Genomic DNA, 16,334 nt, shown 5'->3' with positions numbered 1-16,334 from the left:
CCGCAAAAAAAAAAAAAAAAAGAAAATATCCTCTTGCTGCATTGCACTGCATCTCCCTGACTTCAGAGGAGGTGACCTCTTTCTTGTGTTTGTTGAACATATTTATGTTCGCCTCTGTAAATTTTACATTCATATCCTTTGTCTAGTTTTTTCATATCAGGTTGTTTATCTTTTATTTATTGTTTTATATAGTCTGAAAATTAATTTTTTTCTATTGTATTTTTAACACATTTAAATTTGTAGCATAAGGTTGTTTAATATTAATTTTTGAGAAGGTTGTAAGATGACTTTCTAATTTAATTTTTCTCCAAATAGATAATTTTTCAAAACCAGCATTTGAATAGTTTCCTTATCTTAAGAAAATATGGTTTAAATCATTCCCCCAGGGACTTCCCTAGTGGTGCAGTGGTTAAGAATCCACCTGCCAGTGCAGGGGACACAGGTTCAAGCCGTGGCCCAGGAAGATCCCACGTGCCACGGAGCAACTAAGTCTGTGTGCCACAACTACTGAGGCTGTGCTCTAGAGCCCATGAGCCATAACTACTGAGCCCATGTGCCACAACTACTGAAGCCTTCACACCTAGAGCCCATGCTCCTCAACAAGAGAAGCCATCGCAATGAGAAGCCTGTGTACCACAACGAAGAGTAGCCCCCGCTAGCCGCAACTAGAGAAAGCCCACGTATAACAACGAAGACCCAACACAGCCAAAAATTAAAAAAAAAAAATTCATAAAAATAAAAATCATTCCCCCATATTCACATGTAAATGTGCCCAATTCTGGCCTCTCTATTCTGTTCCAGTGATACATTTTTCAAATCCTTAATAATCTACACCCCCCCAACCATCATCACTACTACCAATCATCATCATTGTCTATGTTTTTCAAAATATTCTTATCTATTCTTGAACATTTTTTCTTCCAGATAAATTTTAGAATAAGCCTGCTAAGTTCATTTTATTTTACATTCACTTACTACTTTTTCAACATTCTTTCTTTGTATAGATCCAAGTTCCCAACTTATATTATTTTCCTTCCCTCTAGAGAACTTCCTTTAACATTTCCTGTAAAAAAAAAAAAGTCTACTGGCAACAAATTCCCTCAATTTTTGTTTGTCAGAGAAAGTCTTTATTTCGCTTTCACTTATGAAGGAAATTTTGCAGGGTAAAGAATTCTAGGTTGGTGAGTATTTTTTCTCCCTACATCTTAATTTCACTCCACAGTCTTCTTGTTTGCATGTTTTGTCAGGTGAAGTCAGATGTTAATTCTTACCTTTGTTCCTCTGTAGGTAAGGTGTTTTTTCCCTCTGGCTTCTTTCAGAATTCTTTTATTTTTGATTTGCTGTAGATTGAAAATGATATGCCTAGTCTTTCTTGCCTCCTTCCTTCCTGCTTTCCTTCCCTTCCTCCCTCCCTCCCTTCCTCTCTTCCTTCCCTCCCTCCTTCCTCCCTCCCTCCCTTCCTTCCTTTATTTCCTTCTTTCTTTTTTGGCATTCATCCTGCGTGATGTTCTCTGAGCTCCTTCCTAGATCTGTGGCTTGTCTGACACTAACTTAGAAAATTTTCCAGTAATTACTGTCTCAAGCATATCTGCATCCCTTTCTTTCTTCTCCTTCTGGTGCTCCCATTACATGTGTGCTACACATTCTGTGTTGTCTCACAGACCTTGAATATTCTGCTCTTTTTTGATTGTTTGTTTTGTCTTTTAGTCTTTGTTCTATTTGCTTTTCAGTTTTGGAGGTTTGTATTGAGATATCTTCTAGCTCAGATTCTTTCCTCAGCTGTTCCTGTCTACTAATAAGCTCATCAAAGGAATTCTTCATTTCTGTCATGCTTCTGATCTCTAGCATTTCTTCCTCTGCTTACACTGCTCATCTGTTTTTTGTTTTTCTTGTTTTTTGTTTTTTGCGGTACGCGGGCCTCTCACTGTTGTGGCCTCTCCCGTTGCGGAGCACAGTCTCCGGACGCGCAGGCTCAGTGGCCATGGCTCACGGGCCCAGCCGCTCCGCGGCATGTGGGATCCTCCCAGACCGGGGCACGAACCTGTGTCGCCTGCATCGGCAGGCGGACTCTCAACCACTGCACCACCAGGGAAGCCCCTGCTCATCTGTCTTTGCATGCTGACTACTCTATCCATTAGTGCCCTTAGCACATTAATCACAGTTGTTTTAAATTTGTCGTCTGATAATTCGAATATCCCTCCCACGTCCAGTTCTGATGTTTGCTGTCTTTTCAAATTGTTTTTTGCCTTTTAGTATACCTTGTAATTTTTCTCTTGAAATACCCCACTCTAGTCAGCTCTAGCCTTCCACCTGGCAGAAGGGAAATTCCCAACTCTAGCCCCCTCTAGCCATTCTGTCCCACTGGAATTCCTCCCACGTTCATTCAAAAAGTGTTCATTTATAACTGTATTGAACCTATTAGCTAATTGGGGAAGAACTGACATGTTTATAATTTCGCATCTCTGTATCCAGGAACATGTTTGACATCTCCATTAATTCAGGGTTCCTTTTTAAAAAGTTCAATAGCTTCAGTAATGTTTGATAGGTTTTTATAAGTCTTGCACATTTTTTGACCTGTTTATTCCTAAGCATATTATATAGCTGTTTTTAAAGTTATTTTTTATAAAATCCTTTAAAAAAATCAGGTAACCTTATTGGGTATTGTTGGCTTCTTGGAATGCTAATGGTTTTATTAAGTTATTCTTTACTAGGCCTCTTTCCTTTGTTTTTTGTTGCTTTTGCTTTTTTATTAGTTCCAATAGTTTGTCTGATAGCTTTATTAGTTTTAATTGTCAGTTGAGTCTCCTGCATTTTCTAGGTACATAATGAAATAATCTGGAAATAATTACAATTTTTGTCATCCTTCCTGCGCCACCACCTGCCCCCCCGCCCTGTATTATTTCTTATTCATGTCTTACTGTCCCATGAGATTTTGACAAATAAGGCCAGGCAGAACATGCAGTCACAATCCAAATTTATGGACCACATGCGAAAAGAATCCACTGCAAATGAAAGTCAGCAAAAGCATGAACAGCTTCAAATTTCTAAGAACTTCAAGAAATGGAATTAATAGATCCAGATTATTAAAAAGGAATGTGTACAATAATTAAAGAAACAAAAGGTGCAATGAAAAACATAAGCAACTACTTAGGTAAAAGGAGATATATTTTTACAAGAATAAAAGAGAGCTTTTAGAAATGAAAAATACAGACACTGAACTTTAAAACCCAAATTCCATTAAAGAGCAGAAGAACCACAACTGGAAAAAAAAAAAAATAAAGAATTGGTGAATCAGAAGGTAGGTTACAAAAAGCTACCCAGAATGCAGTACAGAAAGTTAAAATGAAGAAAAATATTAAAGAGAGGATAAGAGACATGGAAGGTAGGAAGAGGCAACATTAGACTTCAAAATATTTGTTTCTCCCTCTTATTGTTAAAGATTAATTAACCCCACACTATACTCTACTCCTATATACACACTTGGCATTTCCTCCCAGACAACAGGAAGTTAATCAAATGCTTAATGTAGCAAGTACACTTGCACAAAAATATATTTTCCTTAGATCTTGGAAAATAATTTCAAGGCTGCTTCCTGGTATTCTGTGCCTAGATGAGAAAGTATATTTGTAACAAAGGTACTGTGCACTTTCTAACTTTGCTGCATAAAATTTTTTGAAAATAAATCAAGGAACCTAATTCTTGGGGCAAGAAGGAGTGAGGGAAGACATTTGTCATGAAGTCACCATGGCAGTTCCTGATGCCTCCCTTCCATGGTAGGTCAGCCAACAGTGTCAGCTCTTCAGAATGACATTCTAAGTGATGTTTGTGCTGGCGAATTAGAGCAGGGAGTCGATGATGTCTAGGTCATGGGTCATTTCCTTAGTGGCTCACGGCCACAGGCAGCAGCCCAACCCCAGTAGGCGCCTTGTGGTCTCAGGTCTGGGTCCAGAGGTCAGGGTTGTTGGGCTGAAGTTGTTATCACTACTAGAAAAGCAACTCCAGGAACTCTAGCTGGATCATGTACATGCTTAAATACAGGTCGAGTGAATGCATAAACATATGAGCCAGCACTATGCTATGCTGTGGGAAAGGCACCCCATCAGTTGGTCTCATGTAAAAACTTCCTACACACGGACATCTCATCCTGTAGATCAGCATTAAGGATTAAGTCCATCCTTCTCTCTCTTTTTTTTCAGGAGTGTGTGTCTTAGAAAACAACCTTGTCTCTGGCATACGTTTCTCCAGGGTTTTTGAATACATTTAGATTTTTTTTCTGCCAGTAGGAAGTCTTGGAATAATGAATTCCATATGTGTATATTTCTCAGTGGGAAGTGGGATGATTACCTTTATTTGGTCAGTAAAATTACTCTTTGCTCCAAGAAATCATAATATTTCATAAGTCCTAAGTGCTGGAAGAAGTTGCAGAGGAGAGGGTGGACTGGTCCTTCATTGCTTAGGGAGCTTACAATGTTAACAGACTCCAAAATACACGTCTTTGATGTGCACGTGAAGCTATGCATCCATACTTGTTGAAGGAAAACATTTCTCATACCAGTTTTTCAGAATGCTTGAGTGATTTTCAAAAAAGGAAAAAGAAGGTAACTCTGGTAACCAGGGTAGCACTGGGAAGAAAATGGGAACAGGAGACCCAAACAAGTTGTTATTGCCAAACACTGGGGGAGGGAGCAGAGGGCATAGGAGAGGTTGGCCTACAGGCAAGACTCTCAGGAGGATGGGGGGCTGGAGAGAGCTTGTCAGAGAGACACAAAATTCTGCTCCTGGATGACTCAGTAAGAACCACAGCAGAAGGAGTGAAGGTAGCTCCCTGGGGAGGCCCTGATGGAGGACTGAAAATGGAGAGGATGAGTTTTGTGTTGTCTGTGTTGGGTTTGAGGTAGCTGTGTGACATCCAGGTGGGGATGTCCAGGAAGAGATATTCAAAAAGGCCTGGACCAGAGCCCCAGGTGTGGAGGTGCTGGGCACAGAGCAGGAATCTGAGCATAGATGGAACACCTTAGGGACATGATGGAGAACGAAGACTGGGGTAGGAGCCTCAGGAAGCCCTCACATTTGGGGGGATGGGGGAGAAAGAAGTCTGTGTAGAAGGTAAGAGGAAGAAAAAGCCCAGGAGAGAAGCACTGAGGGAAGAGAGGGTCTCAAGCAGGGGGATGTGGTTGGTAGGGCCAGGAGGAGGAGGACTGAGGACACTGAATCTGGTCACCTTGGGAGTCTTGGGACCTGCAGAGGAAGGCTTCCCAGAGAGTAAGGACACTAGTCCCAGGTCAGGGTGCTGACACCCGAGGAAGCCAAGAGATGCCCCAGGGGTGCTTGAGCCCTCCTCTTCCAGGCAGTGCGATGGTACCAGGCAGGGGATACTGAATGGAGAGTGGAGGGAAGTCCTGGATCGAGGAGGGACCACCAGAGACAGGAAAATCACAGGGAATGAAGACCACCCTGGGAGGGGATCCAGGGTGGGAGGGGACATTAGCGTTGGCAAGAGGGAGAGATGAGAAGGGTCTTTTGAGAGAGGGGAGGGGTGTCCCAGGAACACGAGATGGACTTTTTCAAGAAAGAAAGAGGAGCCACTGACTGGGGCCGAGTCAGAGAGGGGGTAGGGGAGGGAGGGGCCAGCATGGGGGAGAGGGCTAAGGTGAGGACGAGGGGGACAGGAAGGGCCAGAGTGAGGGACAGGACAGTGACGACAGTCTGTGGAATACCAGCTGGACAGACCACAGCACAAAGTGACTCGCAACAAAGAACAGCTGGGCTTCTGAGAGGGCCCCTGGCCTGGCCTGCAGCCTAGCAAAGGAGCCCGAGGTCATGCTGGGGCCAGCCTTCCTTCTTCCTGAGCCCCAGGGACCTCGAGGCCTCCAGGTGACCACCCAGACAGTGGTGGCTTCTTTTCTGGGAACACTCCCCAGCCCAAGAAGTCCTCTGTCTAGTATCGCCACCCTGGCCTTGCTCTGTTTCCTGTGGTTTCCTCCCTTCACCCACAGCTTCCAGGGGAGGGAGGTGATATTTCCTGTGCAATTCCTTCTGGAATTCCTGCCCAGGCTTCTGAGGTCTGCAGCTGTTCTGGAGAATCTGTGCAGCTGTGCCACACTCATCCACTGTGATGGTTCAGACAGGCCTTTGGTCAGGAGGGTCCCCCGTCACAGGATGGCTCAGGCAGCTGTGAGGAGAGTGGCCTGGAGTCAGGGAGGCTGGAGGGTGGCTGGGTTAGGAAGGGCTTGAGGTGTCCGGGCAGGAGCGATGGAGGTCTGGACCAGAGTGCTGGTGACGCGGTGAAGAGAAGTGGAGGTGCAGGGATGCGTTTTAGAAGTAGGGGATTGAGCAAGGGGCTGAGAGAAAGAGGGGAACTAAGGCTGGTCTCTCAGACCAAGGGACACTGAACGCTGTCACCTGAACAGCAGACTTCCCAGTAAGCCATGTACTCAGTGAGCGTGTGATGGCCCAGAGGGTTTTCTCCAAGCCTGGGAAATCTCCGCAAAGACAGCAGGTGTCTGTTTTCCTGAGACGGGGCAGAGGGTGGGCAGGGCCTCCGGATGGGAGCGTGAGAGGGGCCGCTTCTCCTGCCCAGCCTCTGCAGGGACTTCCCCGAAAGGTTCAGGGTCAAACCTGAAGCTCCTGGGGGAGGTCCAGCCTCGTGGGGCCACCTCAGGCCTGACCCCCCAACTTCTCCCCAGCTCCTGCCCTGGGTGCAACCACGGTAGTGTGGGCCAGGAGGCCAGGCCAGACTGCTCTCACCATCCTGAGAAGTCCCCCTTGACCCAATGTGATGCAGCTTTCCACAAGATGGACATTTTTGGTTTTTATCTCTGGGAAATGGAGTATTTGTTTTCCAACAAACAAATTCTTGGATAGAAAGAACTGGATTTGCAAAGAAAAGTTTTAATAAAAATGGGGGGAGCAAGGGGAGAAGGGCAGCCAGACGGCTTCCAGCTGATGCCACAAACGATTTCCTTACTGTCAGGTTGAGGCTCAGCCTCAGGGTGTGTGCAAAGCTGCAGTCATACCCGGGGACCAAAGTGGTCTGAGCCACTGGGTTTGGGGGGCTGGGGGGGTGGGGAGCAGAAGTTCACAGACACAGGCTCTCCTCACACCAATTAGAAAACCAAACTCCAGGACGGAAGTGATGGCCACTCAGATGAACAAGGGCCGCGCGTGTGCACGTAATCCACACACAAACCCTAGCAGCATTCTGATCCCACAGACAGTGGCTTGAGCCGCTCCCCCTTAGAACGGGGGCCACTGCCCCTCCAGGGGCCACCCCATGTCTCTCGAGATGCCCTCTCCAAGTGTTTAGGCTTCGCAGGTTTTTACCAGGCCCTCGAGGAAGGCTCTCTGGGGCTGGAACCCTGGGGGTGCCCAGTTTCAGAGCCTTTCCTCCCATACTCATTGTACCATAAGTGGCTGGTTACACACCCTAAGCCCCCTCTTCTGTCCTCCTCTGCTACCCCCACTAGACTGTGAGAACAGGGTGGCTTCCTAGCCTTCTCCATTCCCAGGGCCTGGCAGAGCTTCTCAGTGTTCTAGTTGAATAAACAGACCAACGACCAAATACTCAACCAGCTGATCGAATCCCTTTGGTACAACATAAATTTATTCCTGAGTGGTGAGGACAAACAGCCAAATTGTATCTCCCTAAAAACCCCTCCTATACGCAAGGCCTGGCAGGAAGATAAAGCCATGATGGGGTGCCTCGTGTCCACACGTCACAGCCATAGCACTGAATGCAGCATGGGAAGCAGCTGGGCAAGCTCTAGATCTGCTCATTCTGCTTTCCTGCACATGACTGATCCGCTGATGGTAGGTAATACACAGGTTAGCTATGCTCTGGTATGAAAGGATGAGATGAGCTGGGCCAGTGAGATGGCCTGTCTCAGAAATTTGATATGAATATAAGCAAAGAAACGGCCGGTTAGTTGCAGATACGTAGTGTGTACATAGAGGATTAGGAAGGCCAAACTGGCCGTATGTAAGCTTCAGTTACAAACTATAAATAAGCAGAGGAAGACGCTAGCTGGTACCCAGAGAGAAGCCAAGAGGAGGCTTTATAAGGCTAGGGATCAAGGACGGCCTCTCGGACAAGGGAAACAAAAGCACAAATAAACAAATGGAGCTACATCAAACTAAAAAGCTTTTGCACAGCAAAGGAAACTATTAACAAAACAAAAAGGCAGCCTATAAATGGGAGAGGATATTTGTAAACCATATATATGATAAGGGGTTAATATCCCAAATATATAAATAACTCATACAAGTCAACATCAAAAAAAAATGACCCAATTACAAAATGGGCAGAGGACCTGAATAGAGTTGACATTTTCCAAAGGCATATAGATGGCCAACGTACACATGAAAAGATGCTCAACATCACTAATCATCAGGAAAATGTAAATCAAAACCACAATGAGATATCACCTCACACCTGTCAGAATGGCTATTATAAAGACCACAAATAAGTTTTGGCAAGGATGTGGAGAAAAGGGAAACTGTCATGCACTATTGGTGGGAATGTAAATTGGTGTAGCAGTCACTATGTAAAAGAGTATGAAGTTTCCTCAAAAAAATTAAAAATAGAACTACCATCCAAACCAGCAATTCCACTTCTGGTATTTTTCCAAAGAAAAGGAAAACACTAATCTGAAAACATATACGCATCCCTATGTTCACTGCAGCATTATTCACAATAGCCACAATATGGAAACAATTGAAATGTCCATCCATAGATGGACAGATAAAGAAGATGTGGTGTACACACACACACACACACACACACACACACACACACACACACAAACACATGAATATTACTCAGCCATAAAAAAGAATGAAATCTTGCCATTTGCAACAATATAGATTATATTAAGTGAAATAATTCAGACAAAGATAAATGCTGTATAATTTCACTTATATGTGGAATCTAAAAAACAAAAGAACAAACAAAACAGAAACAGACTACAGAGAACAAACAGGTGGTTGCCAGAAGGGAGGGGGAGGGGGGATAGTGGGAAAAAAAAGGTAACTATGTGAGGTGATGAATGCTAATTAGCTTAACTGTAGTGATCATTTCAAAATGTATATTTATATGAAACCATCACGTTGTACACCTTAAATATATACAACTTTTGTCAATTACACCTCAATAAAGCTGCAAAAAGAGTTTAAAAATTAAATTTTAAAAGGACAGTCTCTTGGGAGAGACATGCATGGTGGTTTCTGCAGGTGAGGGGTTACCTGGATGGATGGGAAGTGGGGGTATGGTGCAGCACTTACAGGAAGGGAGATTACGTGTGAAGGCACAAAAGGGATGTGTGTCTAAGAACCACTGGCTTCGTGAGTGAGTAGAGAGCAAGGGAGGGGAAGAAGGTGTGTGTGAGGGGGACAGCAGGGCCAGATGGTGGAGGGAACTGTGTGCTACGGTGGCAAGTCTGGCCCCTGCAGGGAACGTTGAATACGCTCCGGGAAGACCTCACCTCTGGACACCTCCGTCTCACCGTGTCGCCCTCCCAAACCCACGGCTCCACCATCTCCCAGGACTAGGCCACCTCTAGACCCAACGCCAGATCACACTCTACCCACAAACTACTGACCCTTTTCATCTCACATCTATGCTGCAACCTCTTAGACACAAGGCTCCAGGCCTTCAATATTCTGGTCTAACTACCTTGCCCAGCTGGAGCTCACAGCTGACCATCTGAACTACATCTTACCAACACCCTAAACTCTCTTGCACTGCCTTCCTCACACCTGTCCAGAAAACCCACAATCCTCCATCAACCCCCCAGTCAGCCTTCTCTCCTGTGGCGGGCTCCTAGCTGGGCCCCAGATCTATTCTCCTCTTCTTCCACAACACTAGAGTTTTAGTTGGTGACATGGCTGCCCAGCTAGACCCATTTCCCAGACTTCTTTGCAGCCGGGTGGGTGCCTAAGTTCCCACCAATGGAATGTGAGCAGAAGTGATGTGTACAACTTCCCTCTCTCTTACCTAAGAGGAAATTATTTGCTTTCCACTTCTGCTCCTACTGCCTTTCAGGAGCTGGAACACTGATATGTAGAGCCCAGCTCTGGCCATGCAGCCACAGTCTGTGGATGGTGGAACAAGATGGAAGGGCCCGAGGACCCTGAGCGGTCCTGAAAAATGAGGCACTCCACCCTCCTCCCTTTGCACTGTAACATGAGAGAGAAATAAACATTTATCATATTTAACCCACTCCTTGTTACAGCAGATTCTACTACTGTCAAATGTGTGGAGAAAAATGCCGTAACCCATCAGGGCAGTCCCATCTCCAGGCCTCAGCTGAGGTCCACCTGCACTTGATCCTGATCAGCTCCCTTGCAAATTTCCCCTAGTCAAAGCTTCCAACTCTCATGTTTATCAGGCCCCCATCCAACCTCTCACTCTCAACAATCCTTATGGCACAACAAATGTGGAGACCACCAAGCAGGGTCTCCCACCATGTTCTACACACCACTGTGGTCCTCTCCCCTTAACTCAATGGTTGGTGTCCTTTTCTCCGTGCTCTGATTAGACTCCTTGGATTAAATTCACAGCTCTACTACATACTACCTGTGCAACCCACCTCAGCTTTCCTTTCCTCAACTGCAAAATGGAGGTGACAATACTACTTAACAGGATTGTGAGGACTCAATGAGATAATGCATGAAAAGCAACTAGCACAATGCCTGACACATAGTCAGCAATGGGCACCTGCCACTAACATCACTGAAACAAATGTGACCACATCACTACCTGATGGAGGCCTTCCACTGAATCTCCGTCACCTACAGAACATAGTCTAAACCTCTCAGTATGTTAGGCCCTTTGTGACACATCTGCCGTTTACCCCTGGCACGTTCTCTCTTGCTACTCTCTGCCTTGAACACTATGTTCTAATACCAAACTGCCCACAGATCTAAAAAACAAAACAAAAACCCATTCACTGATTAGACAGATATATATTAAAGGGCCCACTTTTGGAGCATTAGTGACTACTCCAATAAATTAATTCCCCTTCCTGGAAAAAACCACCCACCTCCCTAAAAATCATCATGAGAAAAAGCCTATTTTTCATCCTGTGTCTGGGAAGTGATACTGAATTCAGTTTCCTAAAACAAAAGTTAGGTTACCCTTCTTTCAGCTTTAAAATGCGATGCTATGCTAAGATGGTTATGGGGAAAAAAGCAATCTTTATATCTACTTTTAAATCTTATTGTTTAATGCACGTGAAATGTTGTATCCCATGGAAAGGGAAGGAGGTTCCTTTCAGAGGGACATTTGACACATGAGCCAGATGGTGAGGCTGGCAACAGGATGTTGAAGAGTAGGAAGACGGCCAAGGTGGCCAGCAAGGACAGTGGAGATGGGGGCAGGGCCTCAGGGCAGAGCCAGTCCCAGATTTTCACAAAGCGCGTAGCACCTGGCTGCGGTCTCCTGTCTCTTCCTCTTCCTGCCTTCCCAGAACAGGCAAGAAGGACCCTAGGGAGTACTTTCCACGAGACAAGAGTCTGCTTAGCTGACCAAGAATGCCTGTCAGGTCAAATAAAGCTGCCCTCCTTTCAGTCAGGTCACGTGTGGGTCCTTCTAAGGGGAAAAAAAGAGCAAAGGCCAGAGGGACGCTGCCTAGAGATCCCAACACAAAACTTAAACACAGGTTTATCAGGACATTGCACTTCCTGACGAAGAGATTACGGTCAAGTCAAACCCATTCTGGCCTGAGCGAGTCAGAGTTAGAGGAACTTCATTCAGAATATGAACTCTAGTACTTTTCTGGGGCCAGGGCCTATGACCAATTCCTCCTCAAGTCTACCAGAGTGTCCAGAATGTCCTGTTCTCTGAGTTATGGAGACAACATCTAAGGTGTTCCTTAGATATATAGTAAGTAATGCTATCACCAAATAGTTCCAATTCAAAATTAACAAACCTTACATGAATGCAAAGAGTCTTTAAAAAGGCATATAAAATATAGTCCAGTAGATTCATGTGATATTTCATTAAATGAATAAACAAATGTTTAAGATCTTTTAATAATATTTATGGAGACAGATAGCTAATCTCTAGCTTACTTCCAAAGGCCCTAGGTAGTCAGACCATGAAGCTAGAGGAAAGGCACCTGGTGGGAGATACCGCAGGCCAAACACCGAGGAGAACAAAAATATCCCTGCAAGGCCAAATATATAAAGTGGTGGCAGAATTATGGACTCGTGGAAAACAGTAGGGCCGAGGCCAAAGTACCAGCGATCAGGATGGTATAGTAGGGTTTTCTGGACATAGAGGCTAAAATGTTACCTAGTAATACCTACCAGGATTTCTCCTCAAATAATGGCAGTACTTACCAACCTGAAAACTAGCTGACTGGGCACTCTCTACATTGGCAAAGACTTCATAACCACTGCACTTCCTCTCATACTGACAATACTCTGAAGCAGTGATATACTGCTAAAGGAGGCCAGATACCAGTCCCTTACCCCATTTCTGCACAGGGGCAGACATTGCTAGTTGCCCACCAACAGCCATCCCTATTTTCCTACCAATGGAAGCCAAATTTTGTTCAAGGTAAGAATGTGCTCAACTAAAAAGTTTCCTCAAATGTGCACAAACTGATGAATGAATAGTGTATATATATATATATATATATATATATATATATATATATATATATATATCCATTACAATGGAAAATTTGGCAATAAAAAGGAATGAAACCCTGATACATGCTACAATATGAATGAACCTCAAAAATGTTACGCTAAGTGAAAGCAGCTAGACATAAAAAGTCACATATTGTATGATACCATTTACATGAAAGGTCTAGGATAGGCAAATCTAGAGAGACAGAAAATGGATTTGTGGTTGCCGAGGGCAGGGGTGGGGATGGAATTAGGAGTGACTGCTAATGGGCATGGGGTTGCTTTCTTTTTGTGTTGGTAAAAATGAATTCAATCGTGGTGATGATTGCACAACTCTATGAATATACTGAAAATCAGAGCTGTACACTTTAAATGGGTGACACGTGAATCAAATCTCAATAAAGCTGTTTAAAAAAATCCAACAAAACCAATTTCCCAAGATGCTGGACTGCTTGGGGTACCCATGTGCTACAGTTCTGTCCAGTAAGGTGTTGGTGGAAGTATACTATGAGAAAGTTGTCTCCTCAAAAAAGACTCAAGTAACTCGTGTCTTTTGCCTTTCATCTTTTTCTCATCTTCTTGCCTACTAAAAGTCTAGGCCCTGGGGGTCCCCTTAGAACAAAAACATGTTAAAGATGACAGGGCAGCAAAAATGGAGGTAGCGGGTAATGGATGATATCCTGGGATCACAGCACGAGCCCTGGTTTGTCTCTCTCTGGAATTGTTATGCGAGAGAAATAAACCTGTATTTCATTAAGTGATTATAGTGGTATTTCTATCACTTGCAGCCAAAGGCTATCCCTAATGATGCACGCCTATCTAACATCAGCCTGGGCTGATTCTTGGAGCCAAGAAGGAAAAGGAAAAAAAAAGTAGACTCCGAAAGACACAAAAAGTTGATTCCAAATGTAACATTCAGACACCATGGAGTCAGCGTCAATTTTTTTGTTTAAAGGGTAAATAGTTATTTTATTTTCAAACTATATATGTTTTTCCCAATTTTTGTATACTGCCAAGGGAGTGCTTACCCCTCTCTAAAAACAAATCGCTAAAAAATGCTTTAGTTTTAAAACACTGATGAACGAAATACGAGCAAATGCATATTATTATTATTATTGGAGGGCCTGGTTCTTTATTTCAAAAAGACATTTATCAATGTTCAGTATCAAAACAGTTACACTATTGGTTTTTCTTTCTCCCAGTCGGCCCCCAAAGAGACGACACCAAAGGAGAGTACATTTAAAGCCAATTTTGCTGAAGGATGCACACCTAACTGACCTCACCGAAACCTCACCAAAAAGGGGGGATCGGGTAGGGAAAGAAACTTTAAAAGACCAGCACACTGCCAGCCCCAAAGAAGCAAAGTTTCAAAATAATATAAAATTTAAAAACACTTGTACATAAGCTATTCAAGATTTCTCCAGCACTGACACAATGTACAATGAGATGGCACTTTTAGAGACAGCAGCTTCAGACCCAGAAAAGGGTGATGAGTTTCATATGGCTAAATCAGCGGTAAAACATAATTTTCTTTCCTTTCTTTCAAGGAGGCGGGAGAGCAAATAAGTGGTCACCTCAAAATAAGGGGCACATGATCCATTCTGTGGGTGGTGGGGAAAGGGGTAGAGCTGGGACAAGGATTTCGTCTCAGAGGTCTCACCATCTTAATTTCGTTTGGTCACTTCTGATGGAAAAAAAAAAAAAGTTGCCCCAAAATACTGTAAAGCTGAAAATCTGAACAGTGGTTTTTTTTTTGTTTTTGTTTTGGCTAACTCATTCTGCAATCACCTTTCTGGTTTGGCGGGGACTTTTTGCAGAGCAATGAGGCTTCCCAAAATGGAGTCCTTCTCTGGGCTGTTTGGCTCTCAGGAAGGCAGGCCCATACCTTTTTCCCTCCTCTATGGAGAGGGCGATATGTATTAAGCTGAAAAGTTACCTTCCAAAAGTGAGAAAGGGATTAAACTGCTGCTTCAGAACTATGGAAGTATCTGGAATGTTTTACAAATGGTTGCTACACCAACAACAAAAAAGATAATTACAAAATGCATACATCACAGCATGCTTTTGAAGACACTTAGCATTGTGCTCCATTCCCTTAAACGTTGTTCCCAAAGGTGCTCAGTCTCTAGCCCAAATGGAATCTCTGGGGAGAGGCAGAGACAGTTTGGCGAAAAGGACACAGGGGTAGGGGTGGGAGACGTGGCAAAAGGAGAAAGCAGCTTTCCAGTTAAAGCTCAGCCCTCAGCTTAAAGGTCAGCTTCAGGCAGGCTGGCCTCAGCGGTCGGGGTCAGAGGGAGGGGCAGCGCAGGGCGGGACTAGGGCGCTCTACATCTCATCCAGGTCAAGCAGAGTCCGGTCCAGCATCCTTTGTGTACAGAGGTGCTCCTCTTTGGTGCATATCAGTTCATCTTCCAAATCACCGTCTTTTCCAGCTTGGCTACCGATCTCTCAGCACACTCAGCACGGGTCTCTGCCTCCTTGAGCAAGTAAGAATCTTTCTCTCTTCCTCATATGTCTTCTTTTTGAGAGTACTTTTCTTCAGCAGCACTCAGACACTTCAGCTTCTGGTCCATCAGTCTGACCTGCTCATCCGTCTCTCAGCAACCGGACTCTGCCAGCTCAGCTCGCTCCTCTGTGCCTGCCAAGTCTCCCTCAATAATCACCAACCTAAGAGCCACCTCTTCATACTCTTCTGCAATGTGCTTAGCTTCTTTGAGTTGGATTTCCTGGAGCTCCATTTTTATTTCCTCTTTTAAGCCTCGGTTTTCAGTAACCTTCATGTCTCTCTCGCTGTCATCAGCAGCTTTCTCGGCTTCCTCCAGCATTTTCAGGGCAGCGGCCAGGTGCTCTTGAGCGCAGTCCAGCTCTTCAACCAGCTGGACCCTACGGTTCAAGGAGGCCGCCTCAGCCTGTTCCCGGGCCGCCTTTCTCCTACACTTCCGCAGGGGGCGCTCGGCCCTCTCCCCCGCGTCCCTGGCCTGCTTGCTGCAGAAGCGGGGTCTTGCGCTTCACCACCTCGGTGGTGGTGATCCCGGCCATGGTGCCGCCCGGCCCCTGCTCGCCTTCGGGTTCCTGCCTCCTCTGCCCGGAGCTGCGGTCGCTTCTCCGCCAATGGCATATTATTATTTGCTCAAAGAGGAATCCTTTAAACTATAATCGATTCCCCATTTTTTTTTTAAAATACGTTTCTAACATCTGTTCTTTGAAGGGTTAGAAGACATCTCCCATTAAACCCTTTAGGCCTGGTCAGCCTTAATCCTTAAAGAACAGCACTCTGAGAGAGAAAACAAAGGCCCAGAGTTTCAGTTTACTTATATATAAAATGTATGTTCTCAGTACACTTATGCATGATGTTCATGTGTCCCAGAGGATTAAGTTCAATGTTATTCTGAACTATTAAGGGCAAAAATGAACGTAGAAACAAAAATTATTAACAAGCAACTGTTTATGTTTTTCTTTTCTAGCCCCATAAATTATATCACCTCCTTTTTATCGTATGGGTGGGGGTGCAGGGCATGGGAGAGTAACACCTGGAAAAGAATCTTCCACTCAAGTCAATGAATTACTTCATTTGAGATGATTATTTCATGTACAACTCCAAATAAAGTTGACCTTATAGAAGTATGAAACAGAATTTGCAATCAGGCTAATTGTTTCTGCGAACAAAGAAAGAAGGGAAAATGAAGTATCAATGAAAAGGT

At 44.5% G+C, this 16,334-nt stretch overlaps 1 pseudogene across 1 annotated transcript; it reads right to left on the bottom strand.

Annotated features, from left to right (window-relative positions):
• Positions 1 to 14,958: 14,958 nt before the first annotated feature.
• Positions 14,959 to 15,672, bottom strand: LOC309823408 (annotated as a pseudogene). Its single transcript has one exon. The product of its transcript is annotated as an uncharacterized misc_RNA (transcript).
• Positions 15,673 to 16,334: the final 662 nt, after the last annotated feature.

The sequence above is a fragment of the Grampus griseus genome (assembly GCF_964374135.1).
Source record: "Grampus griseus genome assembly, chromosome: 5".
Lineage (NCBI taxonomy): Eukaryota > Metazoa > Chordata > Mammalia > Artiodactyla > Delphinidae > Grampus > Grampus griseus.
This window is presented reverse-complemented; position numbering and strand designations above follow the sequence as displayed.